General features: G+C 29.1%; 1 long non-coding RNA gene across 2 annotated transcripts; it reads right to left on the bottom strand.

Annotated features, from left to right (window-relative positions):
- Positions 1-655: 655 nt before the first annotated feature.
- Positions 656-2,606, bottom strand: LOC133833962 (uncharacterized). 2 transcript variants are annotated; one of them, XR_009893234.1, is made up of 2 exons: positions 2,452-2,606; positions 656-1,647 (listed from the first exon to the last, which is right to left on the bottom strand). It is a non-coding gene; the product is annotated as an uncharacterized LOC133833962 (long non-coding RNA). The 2 variants fall into 2 exon arrangements; XR_009893233.1 differs by having other exon boundaries at positions 656-826.
- Between the last annotated feature and the right edge of the window lie 13,337 nt (positions 2,607-15,943).

Genomic DNA, 15,943 nt, shown 5'->3' with positions numbered 1-15,943 from the left:
ACAATATAATACAAATGAAATAAAAAAAATAGATAAATGAATAAAAATGAAAACAAGAGGAAGAAGAGAAAAAAAAAAGATGAAGGAAAAAATGGAAGAAAAAATAAGTAAGGAAAAAAAAACGGAAAAAAGTAAAAAATGAAGGAAATAATACAAAATTGAAAAAAATATTATCTACAAAATCAAAAAAAATAACTATGATAAAAAATGTGACATAATTATATATATTTTTTAAAATATATAGGAAAGAAAATCTCATAAATATGAACTTCAAAATCAAAAAGTCATAAAAAGTAAAAAAAAAATAAATGTCAATATTTTTGTAAAACAATCTTAAAAAAACTCATAAATATGAAAAAAAATCTCTTAATTAAATGGGTTGTTAAGATTAGACTTAGTTTTTAAATTTAGTATTTGGGTTTAATTATTCAGATTAAATATTAGGCTTAAGACCTAATTCCCGTAATAACTCGTTTGAGAGGCCCAACAACAACATGTCTTAATAAAATTAACATAACTTTTGACTCACACCATGGAATTGACTAAATTTTAATGCGTTAGAAAGCTAACGAAATTATCTACAATAATATGTGAAATAATTCTTCAAATTTAAAATTCAAAATAATATCATGTACAACTGACATATATTGCAACATATCCTAGAATATTTGTACTTCAAAATTTATAAATTATTATATGCTTTCAAGTAACATAATATTATCATATCAATACTCAATTAAAATATGAATTCATGATCAATACATCAGTTACATTCATACTTAATCTTTAGGTCAATAAAAAGTACTGGTACACCCATCATAGCCACCTGCAAATAACTTCAAATGTGTTGTTAGTAAGACATAATTAATCACGTGTAGCCCCTACAACACATAACATGAATAACTTAGAATGGTGGGGCGTTACAATCCCCCTACCTTATAAAAATTTTGTTCTTGAAACTTAGAAAAACTCGGGACATCGTGCCTTTATATCATTTTAAACTTACCATATTGCCTATTCTACTGTATGGTTTCACCATAAGACCTATACCAGTGCAATTTCCTTGTTGCGAAGCTTCTTTACTGTACGGTCAAGCATTTCTACTAGTTTTTTCTTATGGTCTGTGGCTTTAACACATGATCAGGGTCTGGTATGTATTCTCTTAACATAGATACATGAAAGACATTATGAATAGTAGACATCTCTTCAAGCAACGACAACTCCTACACACTTGACAATTGGTAAGGTCTTACAAAACGTGGCCTTAATTTTCCTTTCTTTCCAAATCTCATAACATCCTTCATCAATGTCACTTTAATGAACACTTGATAACATAAACTCAAGGTGTCTATAATACTTGTCATGGTAGCATTTTTGACGAATTTGGTTTGTCTGCATTCTTATCAACTGGGTTATTCCTTGGAACATTTCTTCCAATATATTATTTTCTCTTGCTTCATGCTAACCAATTGGCGACCTACAAGATTGCCCCTATGGCGTCTCATACATAGTTATTTCGATGTTCATCTAGTAGTAATTGTTGTAAGCAAGTCAAACGCAAGTATTTGCTCCAACTTCCATTAAAATCTAATGCATAGACACATAACATATCCTCTAGTATTTGGTTTGTCCTTTTTGTTTGGCCATCTGTATGTAAGTGGAAAGTAATTTTAAACTTTAATTTTATCCCCATGTATCCTCGAACACACTTCCAAATGTGTGATGTGATCTTTGGATCTCGATGAGAATAGCAGTATGCTTACTTTTCATTATTAGTCATGTGCGACAAGTAAGAATCAACCAAAGTAAAATAATATTCAAAATTATACAAATACACAAATCTGTCCAACAAAAATATTTTGACATGCTGTCGTATAAAATTCATAACAATTCAAAGAAAAAAAAATATGACACTTGCTCCATTTGAAAATAGACTCAATTACCTTTGTTTAAAGCTATTGTCTGACCTATTTTAATATGAATTTACGTGTCAAATAAATCTCATAATCTAGTCCAATATTATAAATTATCGTTACAAACTAACAACTTTGTTTTCTGAAATTGTAAAAATCATATAAATTGAAAACTTAAAGTTTTTAAGTGACTCCAAAACTTATAAAATTCTTTAGATGTCCAGTTTCCATACAAATTATCAAGATCTGATTCAAGCTACAAAATTCCATAATTAATAAATAATACAAATAGTGCAGCAAAACATTTCCGGCAAGGTAAAGAGACTTAGGTTTTCATATAGAATCATAAACTTTATAGATCTTGGCAACTAATGTCTTTTTAGAAAGCTACAACATTCTATTTTGATATATTACATAGCCCAAAATTACCAATTACAATCATGAATTCATATATTAATCATATAACATCCAACTATGAAACCCTAAATTTCTCTATGCACATAACAACATATATGTATATATTTTAGAAAACAATTACCTTGATCTAGGAAAGAAAAGAGAAATGAATTGAATTGGAACTTCTAGACATGCACTTCTTTAATTTCTAGAAATTATCTCTTGATTGAAGAAGAAGAAGAGTGTAGATCTATCTCAAAATCTCAAAGAATGAGACTTTTAGTTCATTCAATATGTTTAAATAGGTTAAATTGGGGTTAAATAAAAACTAAAGGCTAAGATTAGAAAGAAACTATTTAAACGGATGGTTAAGATTAGATTTAGTTTTTAAATTCAGAATTTGGGCTTAATTATTTAGATTAGGTATTGGGCTTAAGACCTAATTCCCCTAAGGGCTTTTTTTAAGTGGAAATTAGATCCGGTACCCATTTTAAATGATTCACTTTAATTTTTACCGACTATTTTTAACTCTTATTTTAGTACCTGAATTTTCAATTAATATACCCCTTCAATTACATGTTTTTTTTCTTCTCTTTAAACACGCTACAATTAGAATGCATTTCCAATTTAACTATAATATGACACATATAATACACATTACAATAATACTTAGAACCATGTACTCAAATAAGGGTAATTTGGGAAGTCTCGTGATAATAATGGGTAAAGTTCAACTAAATATATTTAGTGTCTAATTTTAGTTAACTACTCCTAAAAATAGGTAGTTCTCAACTTTTCCCTTTTTTTAATTCTCTGGATTTTTATATATAACTTTAGAATTATATGGTTTTTTTTAAAAAGTAAATTAAAATATGGAAAAGAAATGTTTAAAAATCTGGAAAAAAAAATGATATCTCTATAAAAATCGTTTTTCCCTATCATTCTTCAGTGTGTGGATTTTTTTTTGGTAACTGGGAGAATTTGCCCCCAATTTGTACTAGCCTCCATTTTCCCTGGCGATATCTCCTCCAAGTTTCTGATCATCTTCAAGTATGATCACTGTTTTATCTTCTTAGCCCGCAGACTTCCTCTACGGTGCAGATTGAGGCTCTGTACTACCTAGATTTCTTCATCTTCTATCAAAAGCTTCCAACGATTTTTTCTCCTCTGGTGGTCTTAGACAGTCCAATTGTAATCGTGCAAAGAGAACATATATATGACTCTTCGCCAATGCTAGATCCATCTCAGCTTCAACAATCATTCTCTCCAGATCTTGGCAGCCAAAGACTCTCAACTTATTGTCAATTGATAGGATTTTGGATCTATGGATTGTATTTTTGTTGAGAAGATCAGCTTGTAGTGTACTGTTTTGGGCATCCTGTAGGAACATCCAAATTTGGAAAGAAAAATAATAAAAATATAAAAATGTGAATGGGTAACTAGTTAATGTGATGTGAACATTCAAATCTAGAAAAAAAAATTATATGAAAAAATGAATGGGTAACCAGTTATCCTAGTGGGAACATCCATATCTGGAATATATATATATATATAACTTGAATGGGTAACTAGTAACCCTCGTAGGAAAATCCAAATTTGGAAAGAAAAAAAATAGATATAAAAATGTGAATGGGTAACCAGTTAGTCTCATGGGAACATTCAAATCTGAAGTAAACAAATATAACGAAAATGTGAATGGGCAACTAGTTACCCTAGTGGGAACATCCAAATTTGGAAAAAAAAAATAGATATGAAAATATGAATGGGTAATTAGTAACCCAGATAGAAATATCAAAATTTGGAAAGAAAAAATAGATATAAAAACATGAATGGGTAACCAGTTACCTTGATGTAAACATTCAAATTTGAAAAAACAAATTATATTAAAACGTAAATGGGTACCTGGTTAACCTGATAGGAACATCCAAATTTGAAAAAAAAAATCATATATGAAAATGTGATTGTTATTAGTTACTTAACTCAAACAAGGAAAAAAATAGTTATGATCTTTTAAAACAAATGTAAAAAAAAAAAAAAAAGTTAGAACAAAAAAAATGATTTGATTATTTTATGTATCATAAAAAAATAAGTACAATAATAAAAAATAATAATAAATAATAAAATATTTTGAGTTGAAAGGGAGGCGACTGAATAAGAAGCTTTCTCCAAAAACGTTTGACAAAAATGGAGGAGAAATAAGGTGTCAACGAGAAGGGAAGTTGAAGAGACAAAAGCTAAAAATAATAAAGTGAAAATGTATTTTTGATTTTAAATTGTAACATTAAATTATGAAAAATAAACATTAAACAATATAAAAATAATAAAATAGATTAAATTCCATTTTTAAAATACTAAGTCAATATTGTATAATGAAACTAATATAAAAATAATCAAATGAAAAATACTTAAATGACTAAAATAATATCATAATTTAAATAAACTTAATTAAGAGTAAAACTATGGCATAAACAAATTTTTATGCAAAAATATGGAAAACTAAATCCATAAAATTGATTTTTTTTTTTAAATAAATTCTTTTGAAAAAAAAAACCATATTTTTGTAACTTGTTAAAAAAACACAAAAAAGATGTAATTTCGTCTTTAATTAATTTATTTCTAATCCTAGCATTTAGTTTTTATTTAGCCCTAATTTAACTTATTTAAACAAATTGAATGAACTAAAAGTCTCATTCATTGAGATTTTGAGATAGATCTACACTCTTCTTCTTCTATCAAGAGATAATTTCTAGAAATTAAAGAAGTGCACGTCTAGAAGTCCAATTCAATTCATTTTTCTTTTCTTTCCTAGATCAAGGAAATTGTTTTCTAAAATATATACATATATGTTGTTGTTACGTGCATAAAGAAATTTAGGTTTCATAGTTGGATGTTATATGATGAATATATGAATTTATGATTGTAATTGATACTTTTGGGCTATGGAATATATCAAAATAGACTCTTCTAGCTTTTAAAAAAAAGACATTAGTTGCTAAGGTCTATAAAGTTTATGATTTTATATGAAAAATTATATCTCTTTAACTAGTTGGGAATTATTTTGCTGTACTATCTGTATTATTTATTAATTCTGAAATTTTGTAGTTTGAATCAGATCTTGACATCTTTTATGCATAAACTAGATATCTTAATGGTTTTTATAGGTTTTGGAATTACTCAAAAACGTTAAGTTTTCAATTTTATATAATTTTTATAATTTCTGAAAAATAAAGTTGTTAGTTTGTAACAAGAATTGTTATTGGACCAGAGATTTATTTGACATGTAAATTTATATTAAAATAGGTCATACAATAGCTTAAGACAAAGGTAATTGAGTCTATTTTCAAATGGAGCAAGTTTCATATTTTTCTGGTTTTTCTTTGAAATGTTATGAATTTTCTACGACAACATGTCAAAACTGTTTTTGTTGGACAGATTTGTATATTTGTATAATTTCGAATATTATTTTACTTTGGTTGATTCTTACTTGTCGCACATGGCCAATAATGAAAAGTAAGCATAATGGTATTTTCATATCGTTTGGTCACCATCACGTGTTATCTGGTTAGTAAGAGCTTTAATACAGGTAAGTACATTGTCTCACCTGCACATGTTAGTTTAAAAGTTGCAATTGTATGATTGATTGTGTTATCTGATATGTGTAGTATATTGTGATATGAGATCATTTTTTATTGAGTATATGATATTTGAATGATATGTATTTTGTATGATCATAACTGTTAGGATTTGTGCCCTAAAAGCATGTGAAAATATATTTTATTGATTTAAATAAAAGTACAAATTTATTATATGTGAATGTTATAGTTATTTCTTGAATAATTTGTATAAATATTTGAAAACTTTATATGCATTTATGAGAATATATTCTTGTATTAGTACGAGAGAATTAAGATCATATATGATGAATAAAATAGCCAGCAACATATTAAAGTACAAAATCTTTAATCAATGGTTGCTAGCACGACTTACTAAGTATACGGGATGTGAGTAATCTAGATTCAGATTACATATATGGATAGACATCTTGGTAAATGTGATGTATATAATAAGGATTATATATGAGAAGACCAGTATGAATTAATTATCTTTATAAACTTACCATTTGTCGTAAAGATTTAACTCGTATCATAATAGATGATAATTTGTAGATCAGTCTAAATATTGAGTAATTATGACCTCCTGTGTTGTGCTTATTGGATCTTCTGATTCATTCGTTACGGTGTCTTGATATAATGAGGCTAGTGACTTATTTTTTGGAGATTCAATATCATGAATGGCTGGGAACATGATTTTACAATAATGAAATCCATATTTTCCTAACGGAACGAATATTAGTTCCCTTAATGGTTAATTCTGGAACCAAATAGTTATTGAGCTCAAATATATAATATGATTATAGATTAACTATTCGGTAGTGAATTAATGATACTTAAGGAACAAGAGGTAATTAGAATGGTAAAACGATAATCATGACTAGCTTTAATTAACGAAATAATAAATTGAGGACAAAGCTACATTTATTGATTATATCAATGGACTACAAGGGAAAACTTTGTAAATATAATTCTATAAATACTTAGAGTGCAATTCTATATTTTATATTTGAGTAATCATAGAATTAATAAATAAAATTATTGGATTAAAGAGTTTAATTAATAATCTGATTTATTGGAGCTTCGTATTATAGGTTCATGGTCCCACTACAAGAAAAAATGCTTTTAATAACACTGAAAATGTGTTATCAAAACATACGATAACACTTTCTGATGTGCTAAGACCGACTATGTTATCGTAGGTCAGGGTACTTTACATAACACTCTATCAGTGTTATACAGATGTGTTATTGTACTGTCAACGATAACACACTTTCTGTGTTATTTTAATATATAGATAAGTGTTTAATTATGTTATTTATAGTCGATTATATAACACATTTCAATACTTATAAATTTGTATTATACTACACTTTAGTATAACACTTTTTTTGTGTTATACTACACTTTAGTATAACATTTTTTTTGTGTTATACTCTACTTTAGTATAACACATTATTTGTGTTATATAATGAAGTTTGTATAACACAATTATTTGCATAAAAAGTGTTATTGTAATAGATATTATAACACAATTTTCGTATTATTGTTATATTTAGATATGTTTAAATTCTCATTATATATTTTATTTATATAACACTAATTTATTCTATTATATTTTAATTTTTTTATATAATTAAAATTAGCTTTCTAATATATACTAGCATCATCAAATGAACTTGATTTTCAAATAACAAAAAGTAAGAACATTCAACATTATATTAACAATCCACAAATTAGTTTAAAACATTCAACACTATCATCAACAACAAAATGTTCTTTAAGTATTCAAGGAGTCTTAAATATTCAACATAGTTAAAAGTTACTACTTTCAACACAAATAAATAAACAAAGTTACTACTTTCAAGGAGTCTTAAGTATCCTTTTCTACTTCGCTTGTCACATCTGCAAAATAAACAAAGAAATATTTTATTGTTATTATCTAGCATCACAAATTACTTCAAGAAAAATGTTATGGAAATTATATCCAAGAAAGGACACCACATACAAAATAATGAATTCACAACTACACCAAAGCAAACAAAGAAACCAAACACTAAATTATAAGACATTGGTTATTTTTTAGTATGAAAATGTACCTCTTGGAATAACTTTTTTAAAAGGCCATGCAACTGTGGAACCAACTGCTTCTTGTATTGTAAGCATCGCATTATTAGGACGAAATAAGTAAGATTCTGGTACTAACTCCCTAGCTTTTTTCTCATATTCCACCGTTGCTCTACAATTTTAGAGCATACGTCAATAATCAAGCACTGACACTTAAACTTATAACCAAAATAAACTATATGATTTTGGTTACTAACCTGTTAAGAAGGATCCAACTTTTATCCATCTCCAATGAATTTGAATTTGATGTTGTCCTCTTAATAAAATCTTGTTTTTTGTCTGGGTTTAACAATTGTTAGACAAGACAATCACATTATTTGCGGTTGTAATTTCAGGGTCATGACAAGGTCATTAACACACATGCTTTTAAAAGAAAACATGCCTTGGTTGAATTTCAGGTCATCTTAAAAGAGAATTTCAGGTCATACCAGTTAAAAAGATCATTTTCTTCAGTTAAATATCCTATATTTGCTATTTATCCTATGATTGATTAAAAATGGAAGAATTCCTTTATTGTTTTTGGGTTAGTTGTAGAAGAAGAAGAAGAATAAAAGAAAGGCCATTAAGTCAATGTTGTTTAATAGAGAAGTTGACCATATTGTTATTTTCAACCTCAATTGTTTTGTGGGTTGTAAATATACCAATGAAAAGGCCTAGTGGGCACTGGCCCTTTTAATTTGATTAAGAAAAAAAATGATATTATGTCTAGTGGGCAGCAGACTCTACATCATGTGCTCTTAAGAACTTGTTCCTTGAGAGTATAATATGATTAATTCAGTCTTTTAAATCTGTAAAAACAATTGGTTATATGATCCAAATGGTGGTAACCAACCAAAAGGAAAGAAAAGGAAAAGACATTGATCTCTTTTGTTTTTTTTGTTATTATATTTTTGCTCAAGATTATTATTTTTATTATTATATTTCATTTCTTGGTTTTCTTTTAAATTATGGCTTTCTATTTAATGTTATACTAATCATATCAGCCCCTGTTTCTTATGGAATGAGCATGCATTTAAACATCATTTTTAACAAAACAAGTGTCATATATCTCACAATTCAGGGCCAATTTAAGAAGCGTACATAGCAATCTGTTTGTTAGTGTGACCATTTTCTATTAGTATACATTATAAATTCAATCTAGTGTACTCACTTTGTTTGGACCTACTTATAGGCTATATAGATCATCATAATACATTTTGGTTTGGTTTGGCAATCTATTACGTAACAGCCTCAAAGTTCTTACTTAAGGAACTTCAGACTTTTTGACTGATTTTAATTTATAGGAAGTGCTTGTGTGTTTGATTCTGCAGTAAAAGGAAGTTTCAAAAACGAACAAGGGTAAGATTTTCAAGCTAGTAAAGGGGTTCCGTGGGGTACACTATCTAATACTTGTTTCATAGATTTGTAATTTTGAGTTAGATTTTATATTATATTCTCTGTCTATACACAATTGTATGGGATTGCTGATGATTTTGGTCTTCTTATTATGTAAGTTTTGTAGTATTGATCTCAGAATGAATCCTGCTCTAAGTCTTAGTTTTGTATTCAGTTTCTTTTAACTAAAAACTATACAAATAGTTTAGTTAATGCTCTCCTTCAGCTGCACTAAAGAATTAGAGAAGGATTCATTTTGAAATCAATATTAAAGATAATAAATAGTAAAATATTGTGTACAATTTCTGAATGTGTAAATTACTTTTGTTTTTGTGGCTTGAAAAGCTTGTTTGCATTTTATTATGGAGATTTCTGTTGAAATCAGTAAGGCAGAGTGAGTTTCACTTATTTTAGATAGATTTTCCTTTGATTGAAAACCTTATAGTAATTTTTGAGGAACCAAAAACTAGAGAGAACTACCGAAATTCCTCATTATTAATTAATAGACAGTGCTGGTATAGACCAAAACCCTAAACATTACAAGGTTGAGTTAGATTGAGAGGCTCCCCTTTCCCAAAGATTGCTGAAGATTCCAAGAACTTTACTTAGCTAGTTAGATAGTAGTATTATAGTAATTATAGTATTATCTTTATAACTGTGGATTTTTGATTCAGACTGGGATTTATTTGGACACTCATAGTAGTACTTGTAGATTTTCTAGGTTTAACCTATAGTATATGAATATTAATTTTAACCTAAGGTTAGATTAATATGACTGATATTGAGGATAATATTTATTATACTATAAGGTTTAGATAAGAACCAATAGGATTTTAAGCACATGTTATGAATGGGTTATTAATGATTAAGTATTTTGAGGATTAAGTTTATTAAGGGTAAAATTTGAATGCTCTAAGGTCAGTCAGCAGCTTTGAAAACGTTTGGGGGCTTAGTCAAGGCTGTTTACTCAATTCAAATTAAGCTAAAAATGTGTAATTTCATGTTTAAATAATCAGCGTATACCGATATATCGCAGCTATAGGGGGCGATATATCGCAGCACGAAGATACGAAAAATCCGAAACGATGCACGTTTGCCTCGGGCATAATGGTCCAGGCGATATATCGCCTATAGGGGGCGATATATCGCCTCCTTTAGCATATTTTGAATGTTTTCAAAATCGTTTCCCATTCAAACCTTCAACCTCTTGATAAGTCCAGCATCTTTTTGAACGAGTCTTCAGCCTCTGCTGAACGATAATTCAAATTATTTTCACTTAAAAAGCCATTATTTTTATTCAAGTTAAATGAAGATCTCTTCATTCCTAAACTCTATAAATAGGACCTAGTACCCAGCCATTATTCATCTTTTACTCTAAGTTCAGAGGCTGCAAGTTGCTAGGTGAGTGTGAGAGTGTAAACACTTGGGTTGGGGATCATAAGCTTGATCATCATAAGTTTATCAAACACTTGGGAAGTAAGATTTTATAGCATTTCAGTTCAAGGTTTAGATCGGTCTTATAAGTCTTCAAGGTATCCCAAACTCTAGTTCATTTATGTACTTTTTTCTTTAAAAGTTCTCATAGTCTTCTACTCATTCTAACCTTATTCTTATTTTGGTTAGGAAATCTAAGTTCTTAAGCAAAAGGTTTTGGTAAGTATATTTTAAAAGTATAGTTCCTTCATCTCTTTCATCCCTTTTCTTCAATATACTCACCATATTTTAAATGGTTTTTAGGAGTATTCCAAAGTCCCAACTCTATCCTCATATCCCGGTAATTTTGGTAAGGAAAATAGGATAGAATTCATATGTTATATGTTATCTTATGTTTTTATGTTATGAAATATGTTATGTTATCTATGTATGTAGGCTTTGGCATATGACCCATATGACTAACAAGCCCCAAATGGATTATGGGCATATGACCTGCTTAGCTAGTAGGACCCCACTAATCTAATGGGCATATGACTTGTTTAGTCCATGGGACCCCAAGTAATAATGGCCATTGTAGTATGTGTATGATATAAGTGTTATGTTATGTTTTTATGTTTCTTATGAAATTTATGTATATGAACTATGTGTTAGATTTTCCTTGCTGGGTATTAGGCTCATTCCTTTTTGTTTATATGTGCAGGAAAATAGTCTTAGTGGCGGGAAAGGTTCTTGGAAGCTTGGAGGATGTGTATTGAGGTCAAATGGATTCAAGAGCCGAGCGTCACGATTCGAGGATGTAGTTTTGTTTTTATGGTTTTTACATGTATTTTTCCGCACTTGCTATGTAATTCCTTTTTCTTTTAAATTATGTTTTGTTTTTAAAACAATGGGATCCCATATCCTAACCTAAATTTTATGTAAGTTTAACTCTTATTTTTACAAGTTTCTTAATAAAGTTATGGTATTTTCACTTGTAAGTTTTATTAAGGATTAGTATGTATAGTTTTCGTTAATGGTCCAAAAGTCTAGAGTAGTTGGGTCATTACAATTGCCAAATTCTTCTCTAAGTAAATCTCACTCTCTATCTACAATATCTTCCCAACCTAACAACCCAGACAACTTCTAACACAAGTCTTTCTTATTGGAGGCTTATCTAGTTATCTTATTGGAGGCTTATCTAAACACAAGTCTTGACCACCATTTTTTGTTAATTCTGCTGGTTTATTTTCTATCCATTTAATAGTCTCTAGTTCAAGAGATTCTAGTGTTGTGTTTAATTTAAAATCAGATTCTAAAATGGTAGCCACTAACTAATTGAGTTTGGATCAAAGACAAGATTTTAGCTTGGGTTATGGCAATTAAATCTAATCTATACATATGGAAATAATGAAAACAATATGACTAAATGAAAAATCTAATCTATACATATAAAAGCTTACCTAACCATCTATCAATACCAAGTCAAAAAATTCAAACAACACACAATAGTTTTCTTCCTTATATCACCGCAGCACACAAACAAATTTTCCAGAACCTACTTCTCTAATACGCACAAGTTTTCAACCTTCCGTTATCACCGCAGCACACAGTTTTAATCTCAGAACCTACTTCTCTATGGATGAATATTTAAGATATTCAAACTCCTCTAACATTTTTAAGATATTAATAATAAGAGTTAAAAGAACAAATTCCGTACCTCTTGCAAATTAACTTTGCAATGCTCCTTGCCAATTCGATCCACAACCTAAAGAATATAATCAATACCTAAAAGATTAATACAAAATTAAAATTTGTCAATAGATATTAAAACAGCCTTTGAAATCCAAAATTTATCTAATTCGTTCTTAAAATTTGGGGATAAAATATATACACACATTTACTTTAAAGGCATTTTAAGTATGACTTAGTAAATTTTGACAAAATGGATAGGAGAGTGTACCTATTTCACACAATACAACAGTAAGTTTTTATCGTTTTCTAAATATATGGGATTAAATGGTAATTTTTCCATAATTGAATTGTTTCTTTCCGAGGATGATTGAGATGTTATTATCCAATAATTTTTTTTCTAGGGGACATTTCTACTCTAATAGAAATTACAGAGTATATACTGAATATACTCTGGCTGAAATTACAGAGAGAAATTGAAAGGGTAAAGGCTGAACTGAAATTTAGAAGTGATAACCAAAATCTAGGCAAAGTAAATGAGAAATGACTAGCAAGGAAAATGAGTTCATCAAGCGTAGCTAATGAGTGAAAATGAGAAATAACCAACAGAATATAAGCAGTAAAAAAAAGAACTTAGAAGTGATATTCTTTCAAGGCAAAGTAAATGAGACATAAATTCATCAAGCATAGCTAAAAATGAGAAATAACTAGCAGAATATAAGCAGTAAAAAAAAGAGCTTAGAGGTGATATTCTTTCTAGGCAAAGTACAGATATAAAGTTTGTAAGAACCCAAACCATAAAAATTGGGAGCTGATATTCTTTCAAAACATCAATTAGGATCAAAATTTTATATGCATTGTTAACGTTCATTAATATGGATTCATATTTCCAATCAAACTTGTATGTTTCAATCTAATCCATGCAACTTTCAAAAAAATAATTCCCTACAACTGTCATTCTTTTCTCTTTATTTGTAAACTAACTTTCAAGAAAAATGTTTACAAAATCACTTTCAGGTTATACCACATTCTTTTCTCTTTTTCTTTTTCAAAATTTAAAATCATAAATTAACCAATATGGAGTGTTGCTGTACTATTATATTAAAATTTAGTTCCTACCTTGCAAGTTGATAATGAATCATGTGATCAAAGTTTAATTACCAAATAATAGTGTTATAGTGTATATATGTACCACTGGAGAGAGAGAGATTCAAGTTAATTATATAGTGAACTGTATGCATCATGCTGGGAAATCTGGGTTCAGCTTTACACAATTCCCACCACCAATTGATATATAAATTAAATAAACAGTAGAGCATTAATTAGTGGGATTCAGCTTTACACAATTCCCACCACCAACTGTATGCATCATGTTTAGCTACTCTGACAGATGAAAAATAAGCACTTCTAGTTCTTCTATTAGTGGGATTCAACACATATTTTATAAATTAAAAAAAATCAGAAAATAGCATTTAGATAAGACAAGACATGACTGTGTCAGCCTCAAATAAAGCTCCTCCAATCCCAATCAAGTAAAAAAGTATTCAAAATAAAATGCCAGAAAGTGTTCGTAATTTTTGCAAAACTATTTACGGTTCAATGATATTTTTAAAGCTCTCATCACAATCGTTATGACAGCTCATAAGATGTCAATATAAGAGAGCTGATATGTATAAGAAGAAAATAATTTCATATACAAGACATAAGCTCACACATGATAGCGTGTAATTTTCCTCCTAAACTCTAAAATAGAAAATCCAAACCAGCACAAGAGGGAATTCAGACGAACTAGACTCAGACCTCCAAGATGAAGCTTATGGCAGTGGACCTGGAGGTGGACCTTGGGGCATAACTGGAGGTGGAGGTGGAGGTAGAGGTGGAGGTGGCAGCTGTTGGCTGTTCAAAGTTGGATAGCTAGAGGTGACACTAGGAACTGGACATCCAAAATTAGATGGTTGTGATTAGGCTTACTTAAAAAGAAGTAATAAAGAGTATAAATGGTTGTGCTAATTCATTAGTCTGAACACCACAATAAACTAAGCTACAAAAACCAGCATCAGACAGTGCTTTATGTTCGAAGCCACTGCCAAAAAAAGCAAGGAACATTACAAACGTTTGTCAAAATGCAAAGCAAATGAATGAGATGTACGTCCCCCATCAAATCATGCTGACCATCAGCTTTGGTACAGCTCAAAGGTCAAAGCACACATTTTTTTAAGAAATGAATAGATACTAAAAAAATTAAAGGAAAATCCTAAAAGTAACTAACTCTTTTGCATTATATCCATTTATGTCAAAGTTAATACTAGATCTAGGCCAACTCCTCTAGCCTCCTGCAGTAGAACTGCAACACAACGACCCCTGCTTTTAATAAAGAAAGTTCATGATACCTTAATTGTACTTAATATATGAGGAGTAATTTCAAGGAGACATTTGTTCAGTAAGATGAAACTATAGATTTATTAAGAGTGTAGCAACAAGGGGTTACTTTTATGATGATATATAAAATGCTGATAGAAACTCAAACTAAAAAAAATAAGAGCAAAACATATAATAGAACAAAAACAATAATAATAAAACAAAGACAATAAGATAAATAAGCCAAAACAGAAAGTTAAAGTACAATGCAATATAGTAGTTGTGGCAACCATGAGCAATTGTTATATGTATACATCAAAGATAAATAGATAAACAAGAAAATATATATAAATATAACCCGTTAATTTTTGGAGCTGATATAACATATATTTTCAAAGCTATTTTTGAAAGAAATGTGAATCTGGGTCACTAATGCAAAACAATAATACAACTAACAACCAAGTAAAATGAACAAGAAAAAAACATGACTCAATCCAAACAAACCATGATATCATATATGGCATGGGAAAGAATATACATAACCCTATAAAAGACACTACAACCAATTCAACAAACCCAAATTTGAGACTAAGTGGCATGGCAAAGAAGATGCAGAAAGGTCATGTAAAATCCTGCTATAGAACCAGTGAAGTTCTCTTATTTTATGAAATTAGAGCTAAATATAAGGCAAGCATCTATAATCAAATATTAAAACTAAACACAATAAATGAGGAAAAATATGGTCTAATATATGACAAGCACTTTCAACTTGCAAGCATCTTAAATCTAGGCTCCCTTGGCAATATATAAGAATAAGAATATAATAGAAACATTAGGCCAAATGTGGAGTAGAAAAAACAAGAAAAGATAAATAATTGAAGTAAATCTTATAATTACCATAAGAAGACAACACAGGTAGACCAGTTTCTCAAGCTTTTAAGAACCTGCATATAGAGTTTTATCTTAAGATAAATAAGATGAGATTTTGCTCAATGAATGAAGAGATATGCAGCTAGTTATATGACACCCAACAGAGATAAAACAAGCAATTAGTAGCAAATC

The sequence above is a fragment of the Humulus lupulus genome, chromosome 5 (genome assembly GCF_963169125.1).
Source record: "Humulus lupulus chromosome 5, drHumLupu1.1, whole genome shotgun sequence".
Taxonomy (NCBI): domain Eukaryota; kingdom Viridiplantae; phylum Streptophyta; class Magnoliopsida; order Rosales; family Cannabaceae; genus Humulus; species Humulus lupulus.
This window is presented reverse-complemented; position numbering and strand designations above follow the sequence as displayed.